Source organism: Triticum dicoccoides, chromosome 7A (genome assembly GCF_002162155.2).
Source record: "Triticum dicoccoides isolate Atlit2015 ecotype Zavitan chromosome 7A, WEW_v2.0, whole genome shotgun sequence".
In the NCBI taxonomy this organism is placed as follows: Eukaryota; Viridiplantae; Streptophyta; class Magnoliopsida; order Poales; family Poaceae; genus Triticum; species Triticum dicoccoides.
In genome coordinates, this window is record NC_041392.1 from 493,789,038 (window position 1) to 493,806,923 (window position 17,886).

Sequence of the window (17,886 nt, forward strand, 5' to 3'; positions counted from 1 at the left end):
AAAAGTAATATTTTTGGTGTTTTGTAGTGATGATAACAATAGCAACGGAAAAGTAAATAAGCGAAAAACAATATATGGAAAGCTCGTAGGAAATGGATCGGTGATGGAGAATTATGCCGGATGCGGTCGATCATGTAACAGTCATAACCTAGGGTGACACAGAACTAGCTCTAGTTCATCAATGTAATGTAGGCATGTATTCCGAATATAGTCATATGTGCTTATGGAAAAGAACTTGCATGACATCTTTTGTCCTACCCTCCCGTGGCAGCGGGGGCCTATTGGAAACTAAGGGATATTAAGGCCTCCTTTTAATAGAGTACCGGACCAAAGCATTAACACATAGTGAATACATGAACTCCTCAAACTACGGTCATCACCGGTAAGTATACCGATTATTGTCACTTCGGGGTTAACGGATCATAACACATAATAGGTGACTATAGACTTGCAAGATAGGATCAAGAACTCTCTTATATTGATGAAAACATAATAGGTTCAGATCTGAAATCATGGCACTCGGTCCCTAGTGACAAGCATTAAGCATAGCACAGTCATAGCAACATCAATCTCAGAACATAGTAGATACTAGGGATCAAACCCTAACAAGACATACTCGATTACATGATAAATCTCATCCAACCCATCACCGTCCAGCAAGCCTACGATCGAATTACTCACGCACGGCGGTGAGCATCATGAAATTGGTGATGGAGGAAGGTTGATGATGACGATGGTGACGGATTCCCCTCTCCGGAGCCCCGAACGGACTCCAGATCAGCCCTCCCGGGAGAGTTTAGGGCTTGGCGGCGTCTCCATATCGTAAAATGCGATGAATCCTTCTCCCTGGTTTTTTCTCCCCGAAAGTGAATATCTGGAGTCTAGGTTGAGGTCGGCGGAGTGTCAGGGGGCCCACGAGGCAGGTGGGCGCGCCCAGGGGGGCAGGCGCGCCCCCACCCTCATGGACAGGTGGAGGCCCCCCCTGACGTGGATCTTCCTTCCAATATTTATTATATATTCCAAAATAATTCTCCGTTGATTTTCAAGTCAGTCCGAGAACTTTTATTTCTGCACAAAAATAACACCATGGCAATTCTGTTGAAAACAGTGTTAGTCCGGGTTAGTTCTGTTCAAATCATGCAAGTTAGAGTCCAAAACAAGGGCAAAAGTGTTTGAAAAAGTATATATGGCGGAGACATATCAACTCCCCAAGCTTAAACCTTTGCTTGTCCTCAAGCAATTCAGTTGATAAACTAAAAGTGATAAAGAAAAACTTTTACAAACTTTGTTTGCTCTTGTTGTTGTAAATATGTAAAGCCGACATTCAAGTTTTCAGCAAAGATTATGAACTAACCATATTAACAATAACACTTAGGTCTCATGTTTACTCATATCAATGGCATAATCAACTAGCGAGCAATAACAATAAATCTCGGATGACAACACTTTCTCAAAACAATCATGATATGATATAACAAGATGGTATCTCGCTAGCCCTTTCTGAGACCGCAAAATATAAATGCAGAGCACTTTTAAAGATCAAGGACTGACTAGACATTGTAATTCATGGCAAAAGAGATCCAGTCAAGTCATACTCAATGTAAACTAACAATAATGGATGCAAATGACAGCGGTGCTCTCTAACTGGTGCTTTTTAATAAGAGGATGATGAATCAGCATAAAAGTAAATGGATAGGCCCTTCGCAGAGGGAAGCAGGGATTTGTAGAGGTGCCAAAGCTCGGTTTTGAAATATATATGAATAATATTTTGAGCGGTATACTTTCATTGTCAACATAACAACCAAGAGATGGCGATATCTTCCATGCTACACACATTATAGGCGGTTCCCAAACAGAATGGTAAAGTTTATACCCCCTCCACCAACAAGCATCAATCCATGGCTTGCTCGAAACAACAAGTGCCTCCAACTAACAAGAGTCCCGGGGGAGTTTTGTTTGCATTTATTTTGATTTGATTTGCATAAAGCATGGGACTGGGCATCCCGATGACCAGCCATTTTCTCGTGAGTGAGGAGCGAAGTCCACTCCTCTTGAGAATAACCCGCCTAACATGGAAGATACGGACAACCCTAGTTGATACATGAGCTATTCGAGCATACAAAATAGGATATTTATTTGAAGGTTTAGAGTTTGGCACATACAAATTTACTTGGAACGGCAGGTAGATACCGTATATAGGTAGGTATGGTGGACTCATATGGAATAACTTTTGGGGTTTATGGAATTGGATGCACAAGCAGTATTCCTGCTTAGTACAGGTGAAGACTAGCAAAAGACTGGGAAGCGACCAGCTAGAGAGCGACAACAGTCATGAACATGCATTAAAATTAATCAAGACCGAATGCAAGCATGAGTAGGATATAATGCACCATGAACATAAATATCGTAGATGCTATGTTGATTTTGTTTCAAGTACATGCGTGAACATGTGCCAAGTCAAGCCACTCGAATCGTTCAAAAGAGGATACCACCCTATCATACCACATCACAACCATTTTAATAGCATGTTGGCACGCAAGGTAAACCATTATAAGCTCTTAGCTAATCAAGCATGGCATACGCAACTATAATCTCTAATTGTCATTGCAAACATGTTTATTCATAATAGGCTGAATCAGGAACGGTGAACTAATCATATTTACAAAAACAAGAGAGGTCGAGTTCATACCAGTTTTTCTCATCTCAATAAGTTCATCATATAATTATCATTATTGCATTTCACTTGCACGACCGAATAGTGTAATAATAGTGCACGTGCATTGGACTAAGCTGGAATCTGCAAGCATTCAATTCAAGAGAGAAGACAAGGCAATATGGGATCTTTGTCAGATCAACAATAATGCATATAAGAGCCACTTAACATTTTCATTATGGTCTTCTCCTATCGACCCCCAAAGGAAAGAAAAGAAATAAAACTATTTACACGGGAAAGCTCCCAACAAGCAAAAGAAGAACGAGAAATCTTTTTGGGTTTTCTTTTTAATTACTACTACAAGCATGGAAAGTAAACTGATTAAAAGCTACAACTAATTTTTTTGTTTTTCTTAAGGTTTATCAAACACACAAGAAGAAAACATAAAAATGGAAAATAAACTAACATGGATGATACAGTGAAAACGTATGAGCATCGACAACTAGCAATGAGTGTGTGAACATGAATGTAATGTCGGCGAGAAATACATACTCCCCCAAGCTTAGGCTTTTGGCCTAAGTTGGTCTATGGCCACGGCTGGCCTAGAGGATATCGAAAGTAATAGTTGGGGTCGTACTGTGAAGAAGCCTCAGATTGCCACTGGTTGGCAATCACCTCCGGATCCCACTGATAATCAGACTGTCTTGGAGGATCAAATTGTGGTTCCGGCTCCGGCTCTGTAGCTGATGTAGGGTTCCGGTAGGCATGAATGGCCTCCAAAGGAACACGGTACTTGCCTCCAGATAAATCAAACAAGGAAGGAGCAGGCAAGGTAATAGTCTCAGGATGATTTTTACCAAATATTAATTTGTACTTAAGCTCCTTTTCCCTATTCTTAACAACAAAATCATGTGCTACCATACTCTTATAATCTAAATAAATAGGAGGCAACAATTTTTCTTCTTTCTCATAATGCCTAATAGGTATGTTAAAATGTGCAGCGAGGCGCAAGGCGAAGATGCCTCCAAGGAAGGGGCCCTTAGTACGGTTAAGATTTAACCACTTTGCAAATAATAGAGCCCATACTGAATGTGTCATCACGAAATAAGGCATGGAAAAAAATAACAATATCAGGGGCACTCAGGTTTCCACAGTTTCCGCGCCCAATTAAGCATCTACTAGCAAATATAGCAAAGTAACGTAGAACAGGAAAGTGTATGCTAGTAATTCGTGCATCGGAAACCTTCCTTGTTTCCACTACAGTAATGGTATCAATAAACCCGTCCACATCATCACGATGTGGTTCCTCTACGCTGCCCTCAAAAGGGATCAAACAAACCCGACAAAAATCATGAAGTGACATCTCCTTATGCTCATCATATAAATAAAATTCCACCGTAGGTGGTGAGCTTCTAGCATGGAAATGAAAGTTTTGCACAAAGATATTGGTGAGCAAGAGATACTGTTCGTGTTGGTCGTGGAGGAAGGCGGTGAGGCCTGCATTCTCAGCCAATTCATAGATATCATCATAAATCCCGGCTGCTCTCAAGAAATTATCACAAGGCCATTCACACGGCCGAACTTCTGCGGTGCGAGGGAGATTATATTTGGGCCTCTTATCCTCCTCACTTTGCTTATCCTTCGAGCTTCGGCTCGATGAGCCCCTCAAAAATCTCTTCATCTTTTTCTGAAAATTTCTGAAATTTTAGTAACTTCAAAATAAGAATGAACCAAATTCAACAATATTGATAGCAACTATTCCTACAAATGCCTAGAGGCAATATCATGTATCAAAACTACTTTTGACCATATAAATTTGACATGCAAGCTCAAGAACAGGGTCACCTAAGCAGCAAAAATATGTAATGAATAAAGAACTAGAACAAAGACTAGTTGGACCATTGGAGGAGTCACATACCAAGGAACAATCCCCCAAGCAGTTTTGTTAGAGGTGCTTTGAGCAAGGAGATCGAAAATGGCAGCAAAATGAGCTTGGACTCGGGTTTGAGTTGGTTAGTGGTGTTTGTGGGAGGAAGGAGTGTGTGGTAGCTGGAATAAATGGAGGGGAGCCACCATGGGCCCACGAGGCAGGGGGCGCGCCCAGGGGGTAGGGCGCGCCCAGGGGGTAGGGCGCGCCCTCCACCCTCGTGGCCAGGTGCTTGCACCCCCTGCTGTGTTCTCAGTGCCAGATATTCTCAAATATTCTAAAAAAACATATTTGATTTTCAGGGCATTTGGAGAACTTTTATTTTTGGGGTATTTTTTATTGCATGGATAATTCAGAAAATAGACAGAAATTACTATTTTTGCTTTATTTAATATAAATAACAGAAAGTAAAAAGAGGGTACAAAGAGTTGTGTTTTCTAAATTCATCCATCTCATGCTCATCAAAAGGAATCCACTAACAAGGTTGATCAGGTCTTGTTAACAAACTCATTCCGAATAACATGGAACCGGAGAATTTTCGAATAACACTAGGTTACCTCAACGGGGATATGCAAATCCCCAACAATAAGAATATCATATTTCTTCTTGACAGTAGGAAGAGGAAATTCAAAACCTCCAAAAATAATCGATGGAATTTTTCCAATAGAATTTATACTATGAACTTGAGGTTGTTTCCTTGGAAAGTGTACCGCATGCTCATTGCCATTAACGTGAAAAGTGACATTGCCTTTGGTGCAATCAATAACAGCCCCTGCAGTATTCAAAAAGGGTCTTCCAAGAATAATAGACATACCATCGTCCTCGGGAATATCAAGAATAACAAGTCCGTTAAAATAGTAACGTTTGCAATCACAACAGGCACATCCTCACAAATACCGACAGGTATAGCAGTTGATTTATCATCCATTTGCAAAGATATTTCATTAGGTGTCAACTTATTCAAATCAAGTCTACGATATAAAGAGAGAGGCATAACACTAACACCGGCTCCAAGATCACATAAAGCAGTTTTAACATAGTTTCTTTTAATGGAGCATGGTATATTTGGTACTCCGGGATCTCCTAGTTTCTTTGGTATTCCACCCTTAAAAGTGTAATTAGCAAGCATGGTGGAAATTTCAGCTTCCAGCATCTTTCTTTTATTAGTAACAATATCTTTCATGTACTTAGCCTAAGGATTCATTTTGAGCATATCAGTCAAATGCATACGCAAGAAGATAGGTCTAATCATTTCAGCAAAGCGTTCAAAATCCCCATCATCCTTTTTCTTGGATGGTTTAGGAGGAAAAGGCATGGGTTTCTGAACCCATGGTTCTCTTTCCTTACCGTGCTTCCTAGCAACAAAGTCTCTCTTATCATAATGTTGATTCTTTGATTGTGGGTTATCAAGATCAACAGCAGGTTCAATCTCTACTTCATTGTCATTACTAGGTTGAGCATCAATATGAACATCATCATTAACATTATTACTAGGTTCATGTTCATTACCAGATTGTGTTTCAGCATCAGAAATAGAAATATCATTGGGATTCTCAGGTGTGTCTACAACAGGTTCACTAGAAGCATGCAAAGTCCTATCATTTTTCTTTTTCTTCCTTTCAGAAGGACTAGGTGCATCAAGGTTATTTATCTAAGAATCCTGCTCAATTATCTTAGGATGGCCCTCAGGATACAAAGGTTCCTGAGTCATTTTACCACCTCTAGTCATAACTCTAACATCATTATCATTCTTCCTGTTTAGTTCATTGAGCAAATCGTTATGAGCTTTAAGTACTTGTTCTACTTGAGTGGTAACCATAGAAGCATGTTTACTAATAAGTTTAAGTTCACCTTTAACACTAGACATATAATCACCCAAGTGTTCAATCATATAAGAATTATGTTTCAATTGTCTACTAACATAAGCATTAAAATTTTCTTGTTCAATAATAAAATTATCAAACTCATCTAAGCATTGGCTAGCAGACTTATTACGAGGAATATCACCTTCATCAAATCTATAGAGAGAATTTACCTTTACTACCTGTGTCAGGTTAACGAGACCATATGTTTCTTCGATAGGTGATGGATTAAAGCCATGTATTTCTTCAACAGGCGATAAATTAAGACCATGTATTTCTTCAATAGGAGGTAAATTCCTAACATCTTCAGCTTTAATACCTTTTTCCTTCATAGATTTCTTTGCCTCTTGCATATCTTCAGGGCTGAGAAATAGAATACCCCTCTTCTTCGGAGTTGGCTTAGGAGTTGGTTCAGGAATTGGATCAGGAATTGGGTCAGGAAGTGTCCAATTATTTTCATTAGTCAACATATTATTCAATAGAATTTCAGCTTCATCTGGTGTTCTTTCCTTGAAAACACAACCAGCATAACTATCCAGATGGTCTCTGGAAGCATCGGTTAGTCCATTATAAAAGATATCAAGTATTTCATTTTTCTTAAGAGGATGATTAGGCAAAGCATTAAGTAATTGGAGAAGCCTCCCCCAAGCTTGTGGGAGACTCTCTTCTTCAATTTGCACAAAATTATATATTTCCCTTAAAGCAGCTTGTTTCTTATGAGCAGAGAAATATTTAGCAGAGAAGTAATAAATCATATCCGGGGGACTACGCACACAACTAGGATCAAGAGAATTAAACCATATCTTAGCATCACCCTTTAATGAGAACGGAAATATCTTAAGGATATAATAGCGAGTTTTCTCATCATTAGTGAACAGGGTGGCTATATCATTTAATTTAGTAAGATGTGCCACAACAGTTTCAGATTCGTAGCCATAGAAAGGATCAGATTCAACCAAAGTAATTATCTCAGGATCAACAGAGAAATCATAATCCTTATCAGTAACAAGGATAGGTGAAGTAGCATAAGTAGGATCATATTTCATTCTAGCATTCAGAGTTTTTTTTGTTTCAGCTTAGCTAATAATTTCTTAAGATCACTCCTATCATTGCAAGCAAGAAAATCTCTAGCAGTTTCTTCATCCATAACATAGCCCTCAGGCACAACAGGTAATTCATATCTAGGGGGAGAGTCTTCATCATCACTTTCATCAATATTATCAGTTTCAATAATTTCATTCTCTCTAGCCCTAGCAAGTTGTTCATCAAGAAATTCACCAAGTGACACAGTAGTATCAAACATAGAAGTAGTTTCATCATAAGTATCATGCATAGCACAAGTGGCATCATCAATAACATGCGACATATCAGAATTAATAGCAGAAGCAGGTTTAGGTGTCGCAAGCTTACTCAAAACGGAAGGTGAATCAAGTGCAGAGCTAGATGACAGTTCCTTACCTCCCCTCGTAGTTGAGGGATAAATTTCTGTTTTAGTGTCTTTCAAGTTCTTCATAATGATAAGTAGATATAAATCCCAAGTGACTCAAAGAATAGAGCTATGCTCCCCGGCAACGGCGCCAAAAAATAGTCTTGATAACCCACAAATATAGGGGATCACAATAGTTTTTGAGGGTAGAGTATTCAACCAAAATTTATTGATTCGACACAAGGGGAGCCAAAGAATATTCTCAAGTATTAGCAGCTGAGTTGTCAATTCAACCACACCTGGATAACTTAATATCTGCAGCAAAGTGTTTAGTATCAAAGTAATATGATGGTAGTGGTAATGGTAGTAAAAGGCAACGGTAGCAAAAGCAATATTTTGGTGTTTTGTAGTGATGATAATAATAGCAACGAAAAAGTAAATAAGCGAAGAACAATATATGGAAAGCTCGTAGTCAATGGATCAGTGATGGAGAATTATGCCGGATGCACTCGATCATGTAACAGTCATAACCTAGGGTGACACAGAACTAGCTCCAGTTCATCAATGTAATGTAGGCATGTATTCCAAATATAGTCATACGTGCTTATGGAAAAGAACTTGCATGACATCTTTTGTCCTACCCTCCCGTGGCAGCGGGGTCCTATTGGAAACTAAGGGATATTAAGGCCTCCTTTTAATAGAGTACCGGACCAAAGCATTAACACATAGTGAATACATGAACTCCTCAAACTACGGTCATCACCGGTAAGTATCCCGATTATTATCACTTTGGGGTTAACATATCTTAACACATAATAGGTGACTATAGACTTGCAAGATAGGATCAAGAACTCTCATATATTTATGAAAACATAATAGGTTCAGATCTGAAATCATGGCACTCGGGCCCTAGTGACAAGCATTAGGCATAGCAACATCAATCTCAGAATATAGTGGATACTAGGGATCAAACCCTAACAAAACTAACTCGATTACATGATAAATCTCATCCAACCCTTCACCGTCCAACAAGCCTACGATGGAATTACTCACGCACGGCGGTGAGCATCATGAAATTGGTGATGGAGGAAGGTTGATGATGACGATGGCGACAGATTCCCCTCTCCGGAGCCCCGAACGGAATCCAGATCAGCCCTCCCGAGAGAGTTTGGGGCTTGGCGGCGGCTCCGTATCGTACGCGATGAATCCTTCTCCCTGGTTTTTTTCTCCCTGAAAGTGAATATATGGAGTCCAGGTTGAGGTCGGTGGAGTGTCAGGGGGCCCACGAGGCAGGGGGCACGCCCAGGGGGGCAGACGCGCCCCCCACCCTCGTGGACAGGTGGAGGCCCCCCTAACATGGATCTTCCTTCCAATATTTATTATATATTCCAAAATAATTCTCCGTTGATTTTCAGGTCATTCCGAGAACTTTTATTTCTGCACAAAAATAACACCATGGCAATTCTGCTGAAAACAGCGTCAGTCCGGGTTAGTTCTATTCAAATCATGCAAGTTAGAGTCCACAACAAGGGCAAAAGTGTTTGGAAAAGTAGATACGACGGAGAAGTATCAGCCAGCCACCTGTGTGCAAAGCACGTCGTAGAACTAGTCTCGCATAAGCATACACGTAATGTCGGTCTGGGCCGCTTCATCCAACAATACCGCCGAACCAAAGTATGACATGCTGGTAAGAAGTATGACTTGTATCGCCCACAACTCACTTGTGTTCTACTCGTGCATATAACATCTACGCATAAACCTGGCTCGGATGCCACTGTTGGGGAACGTAGTAGTTTCAAAAAATTCCTACGCACACTCAAGATCATGGTGTTGCATATCAACGAGAGGGGAGAGTATGTGTACGTACCCTCGTAGACCAGAAGCGGAAGCATTTATCAACGCGGTTTATGTAGTCGTACACCTTCACGATCTGTCCCGGTCAAGTACCGAACGTACGGCACCTCTGCGTTCAGCACACGTTCAGCTTGATGACGTCCTCGCCTTCTCGATCCAGCAAGAGGGGCGATGTAGTAGATGAGTTCCGGCAGCACGACGGCGTGGTGACGGTTTTGGTGAAGAACAATCTCCGCATGGCTTCGTCTAAGCACTATGAAAACTATTACGGAGGATAAACTAGAGGGGATGGGGTTGCCGACACACGGCTTGGTGTATCTTGATGTGTCTTGGGTGCTAGACCTACCCCTCTATTTATATGTTGAGCCTTGGGGTTGAAACTTGGAGTAAAAGCCTCCACAAAGTCGGTTTCACTTGAAAGGCAAGAGTCCTTCTCGGACTCCAAGGCCAGACGCCAGGGTTCCCGGCGTCTGGACCTAGACGCCAGGGACCCTGGCGTCTGGCCCCTAGACTCAGCAAAACTTCCTTTTGCGCTATCCAAAAACCTTGTGGGCTTTCCCCTTTGGCCCAAATAAAGTGTTCTCGTACCCAAACATTTCAGGAAACATCCGGAACCCCTTCCGATGAATTCCAGAACCCTTCCGGAGACCAAATACTATTATCCCATATATGAAACTTTATCTCCGGACCATTCCGGAGTTCCTCGTCATGTCCGTGATCTTATCTGGAACTCCTAACAACATTTGGTTACCAACATACATAACTCATAGATACTATATCGTCAACGAACGTTAAGCGTGCGGACCCTACGGGTTCGAGAACTATGTAGACATGACCGAGACACTTCTCTGGTCAATAACCAATAGCGGAACCTGGATGCCCAAAACAATCATCAAGTATCAAACTTCTCATAGTATTCAATGCACTTTATATGAAAGTTTTTATTATATCCTTCTTGGATGCACATCATATTAGGACTAAATTCATAACCAAAGCAAATTACCATGCTGTTTAGGATTCTCAAAATAATATAAGTGACGCATGAGAGTTCATCTATTTCTATAAAATAAAACCACCACCGTGCTCTAAAAAAGATATAAGTGAAGCACTAGAGCAACAACAAACTACTCCGAAAGATATAAGTGAAGATCAATGAGTAGTCGAATAATTATGCAACTATGTGAAGACTCTCTAACATTTAAGAATTTCAGATCTTGGTATTTTATTCAAACAGCAAGCAAAACTAAATAAAATAAAATGACACTCCAAGAAAAACACATATCATGTGGTAAATAAAAATATAGCTCCAAGTAAAGTTACCGATGAATGAAGACGAAAGAGGGGATGCCTTCCGGGGCATCCCCAAGCTTAGGCTCTTGGTTGTCCTTGAATATTGCCTTGGGGTGCCTTGGGGATCCCCAAGCTTAGGCTCTTGCCACTCCTTATTCCATAGTCCATCAAATATTTACCCAAAACTTGAAAACTTCACAACACAAAACTTAACAGAAAATCTCGCGAGCTCCGTTAGCGAAAGAAAACAAAACACCACTTCAAGGTACTGTAATGAATTCATTATTTATTTATATTGGTGTTAAACCTACTGTATTCCAACTTATCTATGGTTTATAAACTCTTTTACTATCCATAGATTCATCAAAATAAGCAAACAACACACGAAAAATAGAATCTGTCAAAAACAGAACAGTCTGTAGTAATCTGTAGCTAACGCAAGTTCTGGAACCCCAAAAATTCTAAAATAAATTGCTCGACGTGAGGAATTTATCTATTAATCATCTTCAAAAATAATTAACTAAATAGCAATCCCCAATAAAAATGGCAGCAATTCTCGTGAGCGCTAAAGTTTCTCTTTTTTACAGCAAGATCAACAAGACTTTCCCCAAGTCTTCCCAACGGTTCTACTTGGCACAAACACTAATTAAACACAAAAAACACAACCAAAACATAGGCTAGATAATTTATTTATTACTAAACAGGAACAAAAAGCAAATAACAAAAATAAAATTGGGTTGCCTCCCAACAGGCGGTAACGTTTAATGCCCCTAGCTAGGCATGATGATTTCGACGATGCTCACATAAAGGATAGGAATTGTAACATAAATAGAGCATCATAAAGAACATGACTAGCACATTTAAGTCTAACCCACTTCCTATACATAGGGATTTTGTGAGCAAACAATTTATGGGGACGATAATCAACTAGCATAGGAAGGCAAAACAAGCATAACTTTGAAACTTTAAGCACATAGGGAGGAAACTTGATATTATTGCAATTCCTACAAGTATATATTCCTCCCTCATAATAATTTTCAGTAGCATCATGAATGAATTCAACAACATAACCATCACATAAAGCATTCTTTTCATGATCTACAAGCATAGAAATTTTATTACTCTCCACATAAGCAAAATTCTTCTCATTCATAATAGTGGGAGCAAACTCAACAAAATAACTATCATGTGAGGCATAATCCAATTGAAAACTAAAATCACGATGCCAAGTTTCATGGTTATCATTATTCTTAAAAGCATACAAGTCATCACAATAATCATCATAGATAGCAACTTTATTCTCATAATCAATTGGAACCTCTTCCGAAATAGTGGATTCATCACTAAATAAAGTCATGACCTCTCCAAATCCACTTTCATAATTATCACAATAATATTCAACACCCTCCAAAATAGTGGGATCATTACTTCCTAAAGTTGACACTCTTCCAAGCCCACTTTCATCAATATAATCATCATAAATAGGAGGCATGCTATCATCAAAATAAATTTGCTCATCAAAACTTGGGAGGGGGGGCAAAAAATATCATCTTCATCAAACATAGCTTCCCCAAGCTTGTGGCTTTGCATATCATTAGCATCATGGATATTCAAGGAATTCATACTAACAACATTGCAATCATGCTCATCATTCAAAGATTTAGCGCCAAACATTTTAATGCATTCTTCTTCTAACACTTTGGCACAATTTTCCTTTCCATCATACCCACGAAAGATATTAAAAAGATGACGCGTATGAGGCAAACTCAATTCCATTTTTTTGTAGTTTTCTTTTATAAACTAAACTAGTGCTAAAACAAGAAACAAAAAGATTTGATTGCAAGATCTAAAGATATACCTTCAAGCGCTAACCTCCCCGGCAACGGCGCCAGAAAAGAGCTTGATGTCTACTACACAACCTTCTTCTTGTAGACGTTGTTGGGCCTCCAAGTGCAGAGGTTTGTAGGACAGTAGCAAATTTCCCTCAAGTGAATAACCTAAGGTTTATCAATCAGTAGGAGGCGTATGATGAAGATGGTCTCTCTCAAGCAACCCTGCAACCAAATAACAAAGAGTCTCTTGTGTCCCCAACACACCCAATACAATGGTAAATTGTATAGGTGCACTAGTTCGGCGAAGAGATGGTGATACAAGTGGTATATGGATGGTAGATAAAGGTTTTTGTAATCTGAAAATATAAAAACAGAAAGGTAACTAATGGTAAAAGTGAGCACAAACGGTATTGTAATGCGTTAAAACAAGGCCTAGGGTTCATACTTTCACTAGTGCAAGTTCTCTCAACAATAATAACATAATTGGATCATATAACTATCCCTCAACATGCAACAAAGAGTCACTCCAAAGTAACTAATAGCGGAGAACAAACAAAGAGATTATTGTAGGGTATGAAACCACCTCAAAGTTATCCTTTCTGATCGATCTATTCAAGAGTCCGTAGTAAATTAACATTAAGCTATTCTTTCCGTTCAATCTATCATAGAGTTCATACAAGAAGAACATCTTAAGAAACAAATCAACCAAAACCCTAATGTCACCTAGATACTCCAATGTCATGTCAAGTATCTGTGGGTATGATTATACGATATGCATCACAAAATCTCAGATTCATCTATTCAAACCAACACAAAGTACTTCAAAGAGTGCCCCAAATTTTCTATCGGTGAGTCAAGATGAAAACGTGTGCCAACCCCTATGCATAGGTTCATGGGCGGAACCCGCAAGTTGATCACCAAAACATACATCAAGTGGATCAATAGAATACCCCATTGTCACCACGGGTATCCCACGCAAGGCATACATCAAGTGTTCTCAAATCCTTAAAGACTCAATCCGATAAGATAACTTCAAAGGGAAAACTCAATCCATTACAAGAGAGTAGAGGGGGAGAAACATCATAAGATTCAACTATAATAGAAAAGATCGCGATACATCAAGATCGTACCACCTCAAGAACACGAGAGAGAGAGAGAGAGATCAAACACATAGCTATTGGTAGATACCCTCAGCCCCGAGGGAGAACTACTCCATCCTCATCATGGAGAGCGCCGGAATGATGAAGATGGCCACCGGTGAGGGGTTCCCCCTCCGGCAGGGTGTCGGGGCGGGTCTAGATTGGTTTTCGGTGGCTACGGAGGCTTTTGGCGGCGGAACTCCTGATCTATTGTGCTCCCCGAAGTTTTTAGGGTATATGGGTATATATAGGAGGAAGAAGTATGTCGGTGGATCTCCAGGCTGTCCACGAGGCAGGGGGGCGCGCCCAGGGGGGTGGGCGCGCCCCCCACCCTTGTGGGCAGCCTGGGACTCTCCTGGTCCATCCCCGATACTCCGTGGGCTTCTTCTGGTCCAAAAATAAGTTCCGTGAAGTTTCCGGTCAATTGGACTCCGTTTGATTTTCCTTTTCTGCGGTAGTCTAAAACAAGGAAAAAACAGAAACTGGCACTGGGCTCTAGGTTAATTGGTTAGTCCCAAAAATAATATAAAAGTGCATAATAAAGCCCATAAACATCCAAAACAGATAATATAATAGCATGGAACAATAAAAAATTATAGATACATTGGAGACGTATCACCCAGCATCATGAAGAACACTGGGGACTAGGGTGAAGCACAGAAGAGACTCCATATCCACATGAGGAATTTTCTCATGTCAAAAATCTTGTATTTGTCAAACAACAATGAGGAATGGAAATTCATCTGACTAGCAGTCAAGAAGCGCTTGCGACAGAGTCGAGCAGAGTCATACGGATCGTAGTCAGAGAAGAAATGATGCTCAGCAAAGAAGTCGTCAACTTTGAACTTCCGCTTCTTGGTGTGAGGATTCCATGGCTTGGGTTGAAGATTTGCAGTTAAAGTCTTCACAGCCTCTTGATGCACAACTTCTGGAGCCACATGCTGAGGATTTTCAGTGGCAGGTTCATCAGCTGCAGCATTGGCATCCATTTCTTCAACACTAGCGGCTGGAACTTCTTCATGAATAGAAAAAAGTGAGGCTTGATGTCCTTTAGAGCCCGTATGAATTTCTTCGGTTTGGACCGGGGACTAAGGAAGTTGTTGCGGAGTTGTTATCAGAGGTGAATTGGGGTGATGACTTTCCCAATAGTCATCATTCAGAATTGGAGTTGTACGTTGACCCAATATCCACATCCTCGTCTTCTTCATCAATTTCTACAATGCCTGCCTCTTCAGCTGTGAACTGAGGCATGGGCGATGATACTAGAGGAGTTGAAGGGATATTATTCACTTCAATTTCTTCATCCAACTGCCCTGACGAAGCAGCAGAAGGATTTTCCTCATCACTGTCATATGGAATGACATATTCCTCACCAAAGGGAACAATCTCCTTTGATGGCATGATTGATATAGGAACAACATCATTGGGGTTTGCAAAAGAGCTTGCCAAAGTCTTCACTTTCTTCGGAGCTGAAGACTCTGAGATTGTAGATGCTTTCCTCCTTTTCACTTCTGCCTTCTCTGAAGCTTTGGTCTTCTTTGCTTCTGATGTAGAAAGAAGGTAGATACTTGTCATCTATGGTGACTTGGCAGGAGGAGCAAATGAAATTGGTTCAATTTCTTCAAGCACAACTGATGCAGTTGCCCTGGCAAGTTCAGATTCCTCAGGCACAGTAGCATATGCTTCAACTGGCCTGGCTTGTTCTTCAGGCGCAACATTGGAGGTTGCCCTGGCAGTTTCTTTAGAGGCTGGAATTTCTTCAGTAGCCCTGGTACTTTTAGAATCATCAACAGTCTGATTTTCATCACCTGTGCTGGCATGTTCTTCAGTATGCTAAGCAGATGCCTCAACCTGAGGAATTTCATGTTGCGATGAAGCTGCAACATCTGGTGAAAATCCCTTCGCCATTTTGAGGAATCTGACTTTGGCTCCCAACCAATCTGCACGATATGCGTCAAATTCATCATTGAGTGCTTTGATCTCAGTCTGCATAGTCACAAGTTCATCAGGAGTCATCTTCACAACATTTTCTTTAGAAAATGCTCCTTCTTGTACTGAGCCTTCTTTAGTTTCCTAGCCTTCTCAAATTTCCATTTTTCTTCACCAATAAAGGCGGCAAACATATGACTTTGGCCAGGAGTGAGATTGAAATTAGGCAGAGGAGTGTTAGGATCCTTGTGCCATAGATCTATGAAATCGAGGATCAACTTGGGATCCACCAGAAGTGGCACTTCACTACCTTTGGCTCTAGCGGCCCTTGCTTGTCGATCTCTGATGAGTTCAGCTAATTCTTCATCATCAGCTTTGTCTTCACTCGACGGTACTTGAAAAGCAACCTCCTTCTTGTGAGGACTTGGCCTTGTGCCTCGTCCAGCAGTGGCATTTTTCTTCAGCAAGGTTGGGCTTGTTGGAGACTGTGGAGGAGCTGAAGAACTTGTAGATGCGCAGGTGCCGAGGACTTTGTAGCAGTTGCTGAGGATTTTGCAATAGTGCGGGCTGGAGCTGCCTTTGAAGAAGTAGCTTGAGGATCAGGCCATGAAGGCATTGCAGAGATTGACCGTGAGGGCATTGTAGCTGAGGAACTGGGCTTGTTAGCTGGTTTCTTTGTGTGACGCTGATGACCCACTAGTGTAGGGGATCTATCGTAGCTTTTCGATAAGTAAGAGTGTCGAACCCAACGAGGAGCAGAAGGAAATGATAAGCAGTTTTCAGTAAGGTATTCTGTGCAACCACTGAAATTATCGGTAACAGATAGTTTTGCGATAAGGTAATTTGTAACAAGTAGCAAGTAATAAAAGTAAATAACATGCAGCAAGATGGCCCAATCCTTTTTGTCGGCGTTCTGGGAACGGGGGTCCCCAGACTTGCCTGCCTGCGGCCTGCGGCGTGGCTCAAAGGGGGGCCCAGCACGGCCCATCTTCACCAACACAGACCCAAGACCCTCGCGAGGGGCCAAGCCTCGCGGGGCGGACGACGCGGAGCTTCCTCAGGCATGGCCTCATCAGGCTGGCTCATGAGGAGGCGAAGAGATCAAGGCGGGGTACCTCACGAGGTGCCCGTGACGCAAGCCATGACGACCAAGGGCGCCAGGCGGGTGCCAGCCCGCGAGTGTCCTCCTTTCCCCTTTGGTGAAAAGGGGGCAAGCACAGCCGCGGAGTACCGATGCATCAGGCAAAGGTTGCCATTTCGGTGCAACAAGACGAAGGCCAGGAGGACTGCAAGACAGAGGTCATCGTGGAGCCCAAGACGGCGTCACCACCAGAGCTTTGTGCAGGCGAAGACTACTTTTGTCAGGATAACTGGTATGTAACGCCCCAGATATACTTTCCATATTTGTATCCAACTCTTGCCGTCTCCGGCGCTGAGTTATATTTATTTCTCGGGTTCGGGTCTTTGTCTCCGTGTGTTGTTTTTCTTTTTCGTGCATCTCTTATCATGCCATCACGTGCATTGCATTTGCATACATGGTCATCTCATGCATTCGAGCATTTTCCCCGTTGTCCGTTTTGCATTCCGGCGCTTCGTTCTCCTCCGGTGGCCTTTTCTAGCTTTCTTTCGTGAGTGGGGATTAAACATTTCCGGATTGTACCGAGACTTGCCATGCGGCCTTGGCTTACTACCGGTAGACCGCCTGTCAAGTTTCGTATCATTTGGACTTCGTTTGATACTCCAACGGTTAACCGAGGGACCGAAAAGGCCTTGGGTGTGTTGCAGCCCAACACCCCTCCAATTTGGCCCAAAACCCACCAAACTCTGCTCCATCGTCTCGGTCATTCGACCACGATCGTGTGGGCGAAAACCGCACCTCATTTGGACTCTCCTAGCTCCCTCTATGCCTATATATAGACCCCCTCCTCCAAATCTCGGATCCCCTCGTCTCAAACCCTAGCTAAAAAAAAAACA